The sequence below is a fragment of the Aythya ferina genome (assembly GCF_964211825.1).
Source record: "Aythya ferina genome assembly, chromosome: 4".
NCBI lineage: Eukaryota > Metazoa > Chordata > Aves > Anseriformes > Anatidae > Aythya > Aythya ferina.
Window position 1 is genome coordinate 15,265,179 of NC_140300.1, and position 15,300 is coordinate 15,280,478.

The 15,300-nt window shown below is 38.4% G+C and overlaps 1 long non-coding RNA gene across 1 annotated transcript in view; it reads right to left on the reverse strand.

The window, feature by feature from the left end:
- The window catches only part of LOC311436571, a 137,398-nt gene that overhangs the window by 13,537 nt on the left and 108,561 nt on the right, over nt 1–15,300 (reverse strand). Inside the window, exon 10 of the long non-coding RNA XR_014692946.1 lies at nt 3,865–3,990. This is a non-coding gene — a long non-coding RNA (uncharacterized lncRNA). The remainder of the gene's footprint in view (nt 1–3,864; nt 3,991–15,300) is intronic.

The following is a 15,300-nucleotide window of genomic DNA, read 5'->3' on the forward strand; positions in this document are numbered from 1 at the left end:
GACATGTCTCAGGAACGAGCCCTTGGTTCTTTCCAACTTAGAAATCAGACCAGCTCTTCTTATAAATAAGGATCATCTCACCACTGTTACCTCTCACTCTTCCCAAGTTAAATAATCATAGGTGTCTGGTTTACTAAATCTACTAAATTTACTAATCTTACTAATCTACTAAATTTACTAAATCATGACCCTGGATTTAATTTTTTTCAGAACTTTGGAATATTTAGATAAGAATTTTTCTTCTGATCAATCTTTATATACTAATAAAACATGTCCCACAGTTTTGGCAGTTATGGAAGCAACCTCCATACCTATGCCTTAACTGGAAAAACTGAGCACCAGTTCATTACACTCCAATTTATTAACATGCCTCAGTAACCCCCAATGGGAACCAGGCACAGGTTTTCACAGGAGCGTGGAAAAACATTTTGAGAACACAATAACAATCTGGTATGTGACATCTTTTTAGACACTATAATGGAAAAGACCGTGGCAATTTTATGTGGACTTTATGGAAAATAATGAACTATAGAAAATGTATGAGTAGAGCACTGTCAATGAAACTCTGCAATCAGATTATTTTTCTCCCAGGCTCTAACTCCTGCTTCATGATGCATAGCATATATCACAACCTAGTATTTCCCAGTAGAGCCCATAACAGTGAGAACTATTGATTAAATGTTAACCCCTTGACTTGAAAAGTTGAAATTTCACAAAGTGCATCCTGTTACCAGCCATGGTAATATGTCAGAAAGATCAACAATTCCAAACAGTTGCTGCAACATGAATCTTTATTTGTTGATTGGAATTTAAATTAAAATAGTTGATGCTTACTTTCACTATATATAGTAGTAAAACAAGTGCGCTTCAAAACATAGTATTGGATACTCTGTATGCAATTTAAGCATACGCGTGCACATGTATATATTTAGGTAGTAGTGTTAGAATATCAAATTAACAAATTGCAAATTACTAAAGAATAAATATCAATCATCAATCTGTTTATGCAACTCAATATACTGTTATGCTAAAATGTGTATGTGTGTTTTCAGCCACTCACCACATTAAAATTGGCAGTTTCTGATAATTGGTTATTTGCATATGTAATTATGGGATTTGCACACAAACTGTAAGTGTATAAATGTGCATTTCTTTCTAACCTTACAGTAAGTTAGTTTACTCTGAATTTCTTCATTGGTTTTCTTTCTGAAATTCAGCTTCTTTCCTAACATTTTTTTTTCCTAAAACCTTGACATCTTATCTGTAAGACAAACTCACATGTTTTCATTTTTTTCTGATGAAATATTTATGAGAAGTAGGATTTTCTTTATCTGAAGAAAATATATAATTTAAGTCAGAAAACGTTCAGCTCCTACAAGCATAATTGGCAAATTTAGAAATAGGCAATTCTCAAAATATTCATTCAGATGAAAATCTCTGGGGTTCACACAACAGAGTAAAAACCTCAAGGTTAAAAATACTGGAATTCTCTGTAATGCATTCTCTGGGTGGATACTTTTGACTTCATGACACAATGATTTTATTCACAGTTTCTTATACTAAGAATGCTGTTAAGAGAGAGGGCTTCAATCTAAATACATGAAGTTTTGGAGATTTTAGAACTGGGTCAAAACTTTGTAGTTTTGTCTATTCACTGGGTTATTTACATATTTATTTTTTTGTTTGCTTGTTTGTTTTTACTGCATAAGAAAATAATATTGATTGTAAGCATTGCTATTAGTTTCATTAGTGCTCTAGACACTGACACTTGAAGACATTTAGATGCTTTCTTTCACTAGTGGTTACCTCTTAAATATATCAGAGGATAGATGAGTCTACATTTCCCAATGGCACCAAATAAAGACACAGCATAATGAATCAGTGTGTAAAGCATTGTTGTATCTGCCTTAGAAATATTTGTAGAACATTCTAAAAACATCTTCAGCAACACACTGTCTCAGTCAGAGCCTCTATACATCAAATACATGTTTATGTAGTAACCTATAAGGTTACTCCTTTGGAAAGTCCTTACCATGTTGTAGTTAATAGCAACAATATGATGGCTTTCATTTATCAGGAGCAGTATAAAACCCAGACACTGTACTAAATAAGGTGGGAAGATAGGACAAGTCCTCCAGAGTTGTACTTTCCATTACAGGGGTGTTCCACTGTAGTGAATTTTATGAAGTTGGGATTTTATGCAGTGTGCTTTTGATTTCTTATTTTTTATCTATATCTATTCAATCAACCACTTTAATTTACTCTCTGGGCAGGCTGCTAGTTACTGAGTGACAAGTTGCCAGTGCTTGCAAACAGGACACAGCAATATTCATCATAGAGAAAAGATATGCCTTGAAATGCTTTCTGCATACCCCACAATGTATTTCTTGGGTATGGCGTTTATTTTTGACACTACAGAAAGGAGAAGATAGTAGTCAGATGTCCTTTTACATTTTTAGGAGTCTCGGTATGTTGCTCATAATGATGCAGTGATAACTGAACATTACAAAGGTCCAACTTAATCAATGAACCAATTACAATGAATATCAAATCTATAGGCAAAAATAATTTGTTACCACTACACAAATCCATCTAGAGGCTTTGTTGGAGAAGGTGTCTCAACAGCTTGCTAAAATTCCTTACTGGATTGCTTTAAAACATGAGCTGGCTCATTGCACAAGCAGGGAAACCAGGCAAGTGGTGCCTCAATTCCCTTTGCTCTCCTTTAGTTCTTTGTACAAGGAAATTTTAGGCAGCAGCAGCCACGGTTACAATGCAGCTCCATCCCCCCACCCAAGGTGGTCTGCTGTCACTGGAGCTGCTTGGAGCACTGTCCCTGTACCCACAAGGTGCCAGCCCACCCTGTGGCACCCAGCACCCATCTTTGTCCCAGGCCCAGGTGTTAATTAAGCAAGGTCGGGCTGAGCCCTCAGTGCATGACAGAACTGTAGAGTCATAGAATGGTTTGGGTTGGAAGGGACATTAAAAAAATCGTCTAATTCCACCTCCATTCTACCCTCCTCTCCCCTGTGCCACGGTTCACACCAATAAAACAGCCCACAGCATGTAGAAGGCACTGGCAGCACTGGGCTCCTCCCAGAAGAGGGAAGCATTAAGTGCTTCCTTTCTATGACACTGCCAGTGGCATGGCCACAGCCACCTCTCTCCCACCATGTAATATGCAAGGTTTAAAGCATGCACACAAGAAGTGGGAAATCTGGGTTTTTAAACATTAGGAAGAAGTTCTTTACTCAGAGGGTGGTCATGAAGCACTGGCACAGGCTGCCCAGAGAAGCTGTGGATGCCCCATCCCTGAAGGTGTTCAAGGCCAGGCTGGATGGGGCTTTGGGCAGCCTTGTCTAGTGGGAGGTGTTGGCAGGGGCTTGGAATTAGATGATCTTTAAGGTTTCCTCCAGTCCAAACCATTCTATAATTCTATAATTCTCTCAGCCACTGGAAAACCAGGTTTTTCCGTTTCCATGGGAAATGTCTTGAGAAGCCCAGAATTTTTCCTGGGAAGTGCCCAGACCATCAGGCTGTAATTCAGATGGGACATTTAGTTCTCCTGCTGAGGCTGTGACGTGAGACAGGCGTGGAAGATTGATGGAGCTGAAAAGAGAAGGTAACAGCCAGGAAGGGGCCTGGTACTCTGAATTCACTGTTCTTATGCTGCAGAAAGCAAAAATACAAATGTGCTCCAGAATTAGACCAATTCATAGACGATGGGCCCATCAGTACCTATTCAGTACAAAGACAGAAACAATTTCATCTTGCTCAGAGAGTCTTCAGATCACTGATTGCTAGGTGAAGATGCATATCAGTAGAAGGATATTTCCACTTTTATTTTCTTTATCATACTCTTACCTGAGCATTGAATCAAAATAGGGGACTGGGTTAGGCAGACTTTAGGTATGAAGCAGAAAGGCTGTTCTACTGGACCTTCTTTTTCAAGGCAGGTAGTTCCAGCTCCCAACACACTTGCATTTTATACTAAACAGTAATTGATAAGAAGGGTAAAGAGTAAGAATAACAACAGAAACAATCCTACAACATCAAGCAAAATCACCAGAGAAACAACTGGGAATGAGGGGACTTAGTTCAACCTTGACACTACGTTAGAACTTAGTGCTCCTGATGTGCTTGCAAATATGCCATTGCATGCCATTTTGGCTAGCTGCAGTTGTGTGATGAACACGTTTGTCCCAGGGAACAGAGGACAATACTCATTTCACATAGACCACTAAACATCTGACAGATGATAATGACTTCATGTCACAGATGACCCAAAGGTGAAGGTCTTCACATCTCATTACACAGTCCCTTAGCTGTCCAGTAATCCCAAGTACTCTTTGTCAGGCTCACACTTTTGTGTCAGGTAAGTAAGCTTTTGATCATGCAGAATATCTCTCTCCTTTGGCCTGATCCTTCCTTCAGGACAGGAAGCCCCTCAAGGCTTTTTCAGGTCTGAGCTGCTGTATTTGGAAGGTTATTTTCACTGGCTTGCAAAGCCTGAAGCAGCATCACTAGTCCCAAACACACAGAGCTCTAATTGAAACCATTCCCAGCAGCTCTGTATCTACATATACACATCCTGATTATGACAAAGCTCATGAATAATCACTGGTATGAACTTGTTCCTCATTGTCACAAGTTCAGGATAGCAATGGGGATCCAATTGCATCACCCGATCCCTCTGCATGGCAAAGATGACAAAGTTCCCATTTTCTAAAAATAATTACATAGCCCAGTGTGAATATGTGCTGCAAAGGACGCCAGGATGACTCACAAGCACGGAGATTATGAAAATGTATTCGTGCTGCAGCATTAGGATTAAGACTGAGTGAAGTTGTAAATATTCAGCTTTACTTTAAGTTTCACCTCAGCTCTTCAAACTTCTGGCTAACCCCATTTGATGAATTAACACTGCATTGTTGTGTCCTTAAGCACACAAAAATGTTCCCTTCTAAAAGCTTTTACATGAATGCAGCAAATTTTGCTTTTAGTGCTGTGCTCTCCCTCTCTTGTTAACATATGTGGTTTTCAAAAGAGGAAAATATAAGCCAGGCAATTTCTGTTTTCTGACCCCATGAATCTAAAATGAGATGGTTTCATTGTCTTTCTTTATCCACACTGTAATTGCTGTTCCTGGTATATTTCCAGAATGCACCTCTCTGGGGATTCACACACAATCACAGTATATTAGAATATTTCAATGCTTTTGTTTTCTTCATGGCTTTTGCAATGCTTTTCTTTCATATTCCTGATCTTTGCTGGCACATCCTGGAGTACATCCACTGAAGTCAATGAAGTGTCACTTAATTGTACTCAGCGAGGATTTGATCTGAGACCTTTAGCTTTATCTGTGTTCTATCTGTGATCTATCTAAAAACTTTGCTTTATATTTTACTCCTTTGAAAAGCATAAATGTATACATTTTTATATGCAAATTAAGGTTACATATCAAACACTCAAAATAAAATATAATCAAGCACTCATAAAATTTATGTGATTGAAGACTTTCAGCTGCAATTTTTTTCCTTGATGGTTTTGATTGATAAGGGGTATACATTGCAAAACATTCTAGTACATCTATAAATTATTTTCCAAAAAAATTGTTTTGACAGACTTTTTTAATTTGTCTGTTCAAGAGCAGGAGGTTTTTCATAAATATTTCTGAATTAAGAGCAAGAGACAGTTATGTTTTCCCCATGAAGACATTCAAGAACTGGAGCACACTGTGCAGAGAGGCTGTGCAGTCATCATCCTTGGAGGTTTAGAACACCCAACTAGAACAATCTCAAGCAACCTGGTCTGATCTCACAGCTCTTCTGGCTTTGGGCAGGAGTTTTCCCTAGAGACATCCTGTGGTCCCTTCCAACTTAAACTGTCCTACTAAAATATATAGAAAAAAAATATACTATCATAAAAGAAATACCATGTATTTGTTATTTTCAGCTTTGTAAGTGCTAAACTTAAAGTGTTCTGTGTTATCTCCAGTATATGGCAATATCATATAAACACCTTTATCATACTTAATATGATAAAATTGATAGGTGTAAAGAAATACAGAAACACAGAACCATATAAGCCAGAGACAGAAAAGTAGGCATCAAAGCTGATTTTTTTTGCCCCCAACCTTGTACTTTCACCTGTATTCTCAGAAGTTTTGGATAAACATTTAATTTTATGTTCTGCCTACTCTTCTGAGTACTGCATTTGGGATTTTGTAAAATGTTGCCTGCACCTCGCAAATTTTACCTTTATATTCAGTGGTAATCTTATTATTAGCAAGCTTCTCTAAAAGATGAGGGGAAAAGTGGAAGTAGCTATGAATTACCTGTACATGTTGAATTTTGGAAGCTCAGATCTAACCTTTTGCTTCTTTAGTTCAGGTCTACAAATATTCACTTTTTAATTTGGGGAACGTTTTATTTTGGCCTCTGTATGTTTTGCATCATATTAACCAATTTTGGAAGAAAGCAGATATAACAGGTGCTGTGTTTACTTTTAGCCAAAAAAAAATAAAAAATAAAATAAAATAAAGATAAAAAAAGCAAAGATCTCCCTTCAAAACAAATAAAGCACCAGGCACAGATTAGAATTCTTTGATCCTGCTGAAGACCATCCAAGGAACCTGAAGGTGCACAAATCCATGGGACCTGATGAGATACACCCATGGGCCCTGAGAGAACTCACGGATGAAGTTTTAGTAACTATTTTAGCCACCACCCATCATATTTGAGAAGTTGTGGCAGTCCGGTGAAGTTTCCACTGACTGGAAAAAAGGAGACATAACCCCCATTTTAAACAGGAAAAAAGGAAGACCAAAATGGCTAAGGAGGCACCACCACTAGAGACTGGTACAAGGGTATGTGTCCAGATGGCACAGGGTCCTACTTGCTCAGCGCTGGAAGTGTCGTCATATCCCTGGCGTGATTTTCAGTGAGAAGCACAGCCCAACTCTGGCATGAGCTACTGGACTCTTGTTGCTGTTCCAGCAGACCCTTTGGCACATTGCAGGAGAAAGTGAAAAGGACTTGCAGCTCACAACGTGTATGAGGCAAATACACCCTTTCTTGCACAATGTGATCCTTAAATAGATTGTGGATCCTAGAGCAGTCATAGATAATACTAGGTAGAAAACCAAACAGAGAGAGGCTTGGGTTCGGGGAGGGAAACCCAGTAATTTGTTGATCTCAGTAACTCTTCATGATGTTCCAATTCAATGAACTTTGTAGCTTTAGAATCTGTATGAAATTTTGTGTTCAAAACAATATAAAACAATGACTATTGAAGTTAGTGTGACAGTATTTGTTATTGTCCCTAATCATAATCATGGCCCTATTATGCTCAGTGCTGTAAACACATGCACTAATGAACTGTTTGTGCCTCAAGAATTTGCAGATCACAATTATTTTGGTACGCAGAAGTGCATTGGGGTGTGCCCACTGAGGATTTCAAAAACAAAGCAAGGTGGAAAACCCTATTTCTAACTTCAGCCATCTAAAACATAATTCACTGGTCTAAACCAATTTTCTAGGCTTAATGTTCTTATAATGGCAGATGGAGAGATATAGGTATCTCTCAAGGCATACCCATTGCATCCTAAATTCATGCCCGTTGAAATGAACCACTTCATGGGACACCTACCTAGGCTATAGGTATTTAAATTCTGAAGCCAAATCCAGGAAACATTTCTCATAATTATGGAGGAAAAAGCATCTAAAATTAGAATGGAAATTTCTTTAAATTCTCATACCTGAATTTTTAAATCATAAAATAAAATATTAATATTAAGTTCCTAATTATCAGTAGAAAGAATTCCACTTTCATTCCTTTTCCCACTTTTCTTTATTCCTTTGTGAAAGATTTTAATAGCAGAAATTAAATATAGATTATTATTTTTTAATTTACATTTATTTCCTTTTTTTCTGCTTCTCTGGCTTTTTAGAGCTGTCTATGGTTTTAAGTTGTCCAAGAGTGTAACACTTTGAAGTGTATTATTGGACTTTATAACAGTGTCTACAAGTATACCTGAAGCATGAAATTTCAAAAAAAAAAAAAAAAAAAAAAAAAAAAGAGAAAAAGAATGGGGGAAGAAAAATGAAGAATCGGAAGGGAATAGTGCACATTATTCCCACAATAATAGTGCACAATTCCCACAAATAGAACCACAAAAAGGTGCAACAAACTTTTAAAAATATGAAGTATTTAATTGTAAATATTTTTCTTTTAATATGAACCCCCCCCCCCCGAAAAAATAAATTCAAAAAATTCAAAAATTTCTCCCCAATTTACACCATAACCACTTTGAACTTTTTCTTCCTGCAAAGTTACAGCATATAGCTAAATACAGATACTTGTAAGTAACTAAAGAACCTTCCCATCTCAAAACCAGGCAATTCAAAGAGATGTATGGGACCTTAGCAACCTGGCTGTCTCCGCTTCACTTACAGACTGCCAGCAGACCTTTAGAGCAGAACTAATCACCTAGAAAACATCAGGGGAGCCGACTGGGCTCATACCAATACTGATCTACAGCTCCCATGTGTTTGAGAAGGGTCTGCAGCAAAATAAACCGCAATAACAGTATCTGAAAAGGTATTTAGATTACGGCACTGTTGCCAGCATTAACGAGGTTGTGTTGATATTCAAGTCATTGCCACCATTTGCTGTTTTTTTGCAAGTCCTCTATAAATCCCTTATTTCTACATAGGCATTGAGCAGATAAGGTGGTCAAAACCATAACTGATAGTTAGAAATTGGCAGGATAGATCTCTGAGAAAAGAGTTGAGCATAATTGGAACTAATTTATAATAGACGCACTGCAGTGAATATGGGAAATTTTGAAGACTGGATAAGCTAGAAAAAGAGCAATGTGGGGGTTAAATTGGCGTCTCAGTCACTACAAGGTCCTCTGTGATGCAAACTGACCACAAATGAGGTGTCCTTGCTATGTTCTGTTGCTTTTTTTTTTTTTTTATCTCTGCTCCCTCTCACCAGTTAGAAGGAACTAATGCTGATCTATCTGGTGCAGTGCAGAGTCCTGACAGAAAGTAAAGGGCAACCAAGGCAAATCACCACCAGCACATACACTAGTTGCTGAAAATTGCTAGGCTAAAGCATTCATTTTAAATGTGTGTCTTACTCCTTTCACCTCAGTGCAGATTGAATGTTCATCAATGTACTGTTTATTGACCTCACTGTGCTCATATAAGGAACCGAAGCACTATATTATCACTGATCTTTTTCTTGCCTTTACTGTGTTTTTAATGCACTTTGAGAAGTCCACATCTCATAAGACGCTGTAAAGATTAAATCCATCATAAGGAGGAGGAAAATCATATAAACTAAGTACTGAAGAACAGCAGAATTGAGAACATTTCCAAAGACCTCAGCTTAAAAATGCATTTTAGAGATAAGTAAATATATATATATATTAAAATGATAATAATAATAATAAAAAACTTGTATCGTGTTTCTTGCTCTGAATAAATGTAATGAAGATTCTGATTTTAGAGACATATAACTAAAGCACATTTCTAATACCATAGCCCACTGAATGCTATAACACCTTCTTGCATTGATTTCTAATGTTCCACATTTAGTACTCACTCATTTGTTCTAGTGGGTAATAGGAATAGTATTTATGAGCCAGAAATCCTTTGAACAGCTCCTGTCCTTGAGAAGCCATTCGCTGTACTTGTATTCCTCATACACTGTTCTCTATCATGTTTAAAAAGCTGCTCACACGTACAATATTGTGTCTTCAATTCCAGGGCTAAAAAGCTTTTCCAAACCAAAAGCCATGCTATGCCTACATGTTCCTGAATAGTTTTTGGATTTTTTTTTATGAGCATTTTATCTGAGTGCTTAGTGCACAACACACCTCAGAATAGGAAAATGTATGAGATGTTTAAAGGATGAAGAAAACATGCTATAGGAACAGTTGCCTGTAGGTTTTGAGTACAACAGTGATTTGTACAAAGAAATAAGCCAAAAGAAACTACTTCTTTTTTATATCTATTTATTAACAGAAAATCTTTGTTTTCATTATGTAATGGAACTAAATATTACCTTGATGATGGCTCCACAAAAGATTGTACCTCTAGCTGAATGGCATTGCTGCAGGAGAGACATCCTAAGATATTTATCCTAACAGACTTCCTCTTGCCATTGCAGAATTTAGTTAAGTCAAGTCCTCCCATCTATGAGAACCTTGGCTTTTTTACCTTCATCTTTTTTTGTCTGAATCCAAATACTTTCTTTGACATATTGCTAAACCTATTCATTTTCCTTGAGTTTGGATGAAAAAGTCAAGGCCAGCCTGAGTAGGATATTGTTCAAGAGTATTACGGAACAGCATGGTAGAAGTCAGAGAGAGCTGAATAGAAGCAAATACAGACAAAAAATCATGTTTTACATGGCTGATAAATCATGGTGCAAAAAAAATAGGAACTTTGTACCTAAGCAGGGGTATCCCTCATACCCCTACCTGTCTAACACAGCATTTGAGAGTTGCCTTTGCAGCAGGGTGAATATTTTAAAGGAAATTGTGATATGGACTATATGCTCTCTGTGAATATTCCCAAAATGTTATTTATCTACATGGTCTTTTGAAAATGTGTTATCTTTCTAGAGTAGGGTCTCTGTTCCTCCAGCCCAGTCATACGAAGCACTTCTGTGACTTGTTAACACACGGTGGATAGAAGTGGGAATAAGTCATGCTCTGTGCATGTTGTCACACAAGAGAAAACAGCAGTGCTGAGTGCTGAGACCCCAGATAGTGTCTTGACTGCTTTTCTGGGAATTTCTGCTGTTCCACTTGATCATTTTGTGATACTCCAAGGACTACAGACACTTCTGCAACCAAAGGGGAAATATCTTCACCATACGTCTTTTCTTGTTGCATGAAGTGGGAAATCTGTGCATGAAAACCAAATGGTGTAGCTGTGTTTCAAAGAGGAAACATACCCCACTGGAAGTACCCCCACCGGTCCCCATCCAGTAGATCCAGGGACCTGTCCAGAGCATAAGTGTATTTTTGTTCAAAAAAAATCAGAACTCGGTGTTTTGTACATCTAATATTACTGAAAACTCCTTGCAGAAAGCTAAGTATAAAACAGGCAAGGTCAGATAAGCCTAAAGCAAGCAGCTGAATACCCTCGCTGGAGAAATCCTGAGGCCATCTCGTATAGAGCAAATTCCATTAAAATACAGATTGTATCAGAGAAGAGATGTAGCTTTGTACTTTAAAACCTGCCTATTGTGCAAAAGGCATTAGGCTTATATCAGTCTAGCTGAGATTTTTATGGCAATTTAGATGATGGCAAATTATTAATGTAGAAGTAGCTGTTTTATCGAGAATATCACTTTGCTTTTTGTCTGATTTTCATCATGTGCCATATGTACAGCATTTGATCAAAGGCTGTGAATGCATTATCTCTTGCCTCGCTTATCATTTCTGAGAAAAAATGAGAAGGAGGAGAAGGGAGGGACAGGAGATGATGATCAGAAATAAAAAAGTTTCAAAGTAGACCAAATAAGGCTGTCCATAATAGTTTCGCTTTAATGAAAGGCATCATTAATCAGCTGTAATGGTGGCTAAGAGTGTTGGTGAAACAGTACATAAGCTGAAAAAAGCAGTCTCTGAGAATAAATGTACACTGCATTGCAGCAGACATGCTTCTCATTAGTTTAACTCAAATGTCACTAGTTAATGGGGAAAGCGATTTAGCAACTGTCCTACATGGTAACACTCTAGTTTCTTCATCAGCCTCTCTCCAGGCACCTGACCAGTGTACACATGCAACATCACAACAGCAGACGTGGATTGTTTACGAATGCTTTCCAGATCTTTTTTTCAATGCCCTCCTCCAACAAAGCGGACAGGGGGATACGTGGATCTCTATTACTGCCTGTGCATTAAAAATTGCCTTGCTTGAGGCCATGCCAGAAGGATTTACACTGCAGCACACCCAGGGAACAGCTAGTAGACAAACAAATCGATGGTATTGATGATATTGGTGCAAAGCCCATCTGAGGCCAGAGCACCCATCTTCAGCACCAGGCTGAAGGCAATGGTGCAAATGGTGCAGTGGTTCCCCTATCTGCCCTCACTTTCTCCACCATCCAACATCTGTCCTGCCACCTGCCCTATTTCCTCTCATCAAGGGGAGACTGCCAGCATGACTGAAGAAACTGCCCTCCCTTTTCAATAGTTCCTTTAGAAAGATCTTTTAAAAACCTTCCTTTAAGAGCGCTCTGTTTGGTTAACGTTGTTAAAAGCATTGTACCATCCTCCTCTGCAGCTTTGCAGAGGCAGACCACAATGCTGTTCACAACCCACCCTGTGATTTGTGTGCTAGCCAGAGGAGAGGGCTGGAGGTGGAGCAGGGAGACCCTAGGAGATCAAATTCACCATTCAGAAAAGACCCTAAAACTACACTAAGGAGCCAGGGATTAAAGAGATTAAAATATGTCCTAACTCTGCCCCTGCCAAAGTCAGGAAAGAGCACCAAGGGGAACCCTGATTCCTCTGAGACATACCACATTTTCCATGCCTGCAACCTTCACAAAGCCCATATTAACAGTTAATCACAGAAACCTAGAATGGCTTGGGTTGGAAGGGACTTTAAGGATCATCTAACTTCAACCCCCCTGCCACAGACAGGAATTCCACCCACTGGATCAAGTTGCCCAAGGCCCCATCCAGCCTGACCCAGAACACCTCCAGGCATGTTCCATCCACAGCTTCTCTGGGCAACCTGTTCCAGTGCCAACAGCTATGCTATCCAGAAGAATCTATCAATCTGAAAACTTACAGTAGAGCAACAGTGGGAAGTCCTCAATACCAAGTACTCAGCTCTAAAAACAGGACTGCATTTCATGTAGCCAGCAGTTTTACATTATCATATACAGCCCACATTAAAAGACACTGAATGTGAATGGAAATATCTTTTAAAAAAAAATAACTTAAACTGTGTGGACAGAGGCAATAGAATACTAATTGTGGTTCACCCAAACTTGTGTGACTTTTGAAATGCATCAAAAAGTTTTAGGGAACATCAGAGATTAAAAAAACACAGAAGAGTGATGGCAAATTATGGTTTGTCTTAGTTATGAAATGAGTGTCTTTCCTCCACTGTTGAACTTTCAGAAATTTTTCACACAGAAGAGGACACTTTTTTCTGGGAAGAATTAAGACCCTAGATATGAGTAATTCCTCCTGCTTTACTTATAACCACTGAAACTTCATTTAATTGACACCTTCTCCTCTGAATTTGCTATTTTGTGGATGTAAGAGAAGCATGAAAAGAAGACTTCAAACACTAATTGACAGTCATCAAACAGGACCTTTTCCTCCTTTCCTTTAACAAAAGAAGTTGCTTTTAAGAATACTGAAACTGAAAGACCAAAAGTGTATTCAGATCAAAATGTGGAATTAATGTATAAGGAAAGACTGCAGGATAAGGACAAGCATATTTGTGTAGTCTCTCTGGTGCATCGAGCTGTCAGAGACGCAGAGCTTCCTAAGCTAGAAGTTGTATCCTTCTCAGTGTTTAGCAGCCCTTGAGGATCTTTGTTTTCCACGAATCCAAGTAACTGCTTTTTGCAGCCATTTGGACTTTTAACATCCACAATCTTCTGTGGCAAAAAGATAAAGTCTTCCCCAGATTAATTAAGTCATGCAAGAATTAAAGGACAACTAATGAAAATGTATGAAATAGTAAATAATTTTTCCATATTTTTTTTTCTGTCCCTTTCACAATTTCACAGAGTTTTAGCATCTTTCCTTCATTCATCCATTTTCCAAGTTGCAAAATGCTGATCTAATCTCTCAACAAATCAGGCACCTTTACCAGAAGGGTGTTCTGATCTTATATGACACTGTCATTTGACTACAGATTTCTATAAAATATTGGAGGAATCAGTTGCATTATTTTTGCTCTATGGCTTAGGTCACAGTGATTCTCCCTCATTTCTCTGTCTCATCTTGTACCAAACATAACAGGAAAGTGAGAGTGATTTGTCATCCCAGATATCTGCAGGTGCCCATCATGCCTTGGGGTGCCTGTGCTCCGACAGGGACCTTGCTGATGCTGTAGAAAGATGTAAACATCAAATAGGCCACAAAGCTGTGGCATTCCTGTTCCATGTTTTATATAAGAGACAATAACCTTCAATAGATCATTATCAACTTACTTAGCTACTTTTTAAATACTCTATAGAAAAAGGCCAGATAACTGGCAGTGCCAGATACTTCTGATTACCCACTATGTTTTCCTCTGAGAATGAGCTCTGCTAGAACAGTGAAGTGGCTGAAATTCACTCATTCCATGTGCCAAAACAAAAATGTACCCTTTCACCTCCAGCACTAGGGAACAGTTGGTTTTCACAGAGAACAAGCAAAAAGTCATGTCCTGCTGATTTGGTTTACTAACTGTGGAACTAAAAATATTCCTTTTGGCCTGTCAGAACAGCTGATGTTGTAATTCACTTCCAGATCCAAGTGACCTGTATATAAAAAAAAAAAAAAAAGCCTGCTTTGTTTTTTACCTAAGCAATCTCAACAGGCCAGTGCACTGAACAAATGAAGGAAATCCCTTACTGAGCTGCAGCTGGACAATATGTCTTGCCCCACTCTGTTTTACTGCACATTTGAAATGAGAAGTCTGCTGATATTTACAATGGGAACCAGATTTTCACAACGTGCTAATGCAAGACGTACATAGCAAGTGGGAGATTCTGCCTGCACGCTGGACAGCCATCAGCCAGCCAACATCTTTGCTCAGAAACTGAGATAGAATTGCTTGCACCCATCTGCCTTTAGCTGGTAGCAGACTTTCTCTTGTGTACTCTGGGTTAAAACTTGGAAGAAATCTTTAATAATATGTCAAATAAGAGCAGTCATTACCCTGCTTTGAAAAGACTCATTGAGCTTTTTTACCTCTGGCTAACCTTATATCTTTACTAGTGAAAACTTGTGGTAAATGCTGACAGTAACATCAACAGCAAATCTTTACCAAGTAGCAGAGAGGTAAAATCTGACAAACTGAGATTTTAAGCATTCCAACAGGATCAGGAGTGGGGCAGTTGCTAGAAGCATTACATAAAGTATCAACGGTGGTATCCTGGTCCAGCCAATTCATCACGTAAGTGATGCAAAAGTTTATCCAGGAGCATAATTACACTAGGCTGGAATTAAAATAGCATCCAGGTGGTCTGGGTCTTCCCTGAGATGTTGCTATTAGAGTCATCGAGATGTTATTTCTAAAGAGAGGTGATGGAATAAAGCTG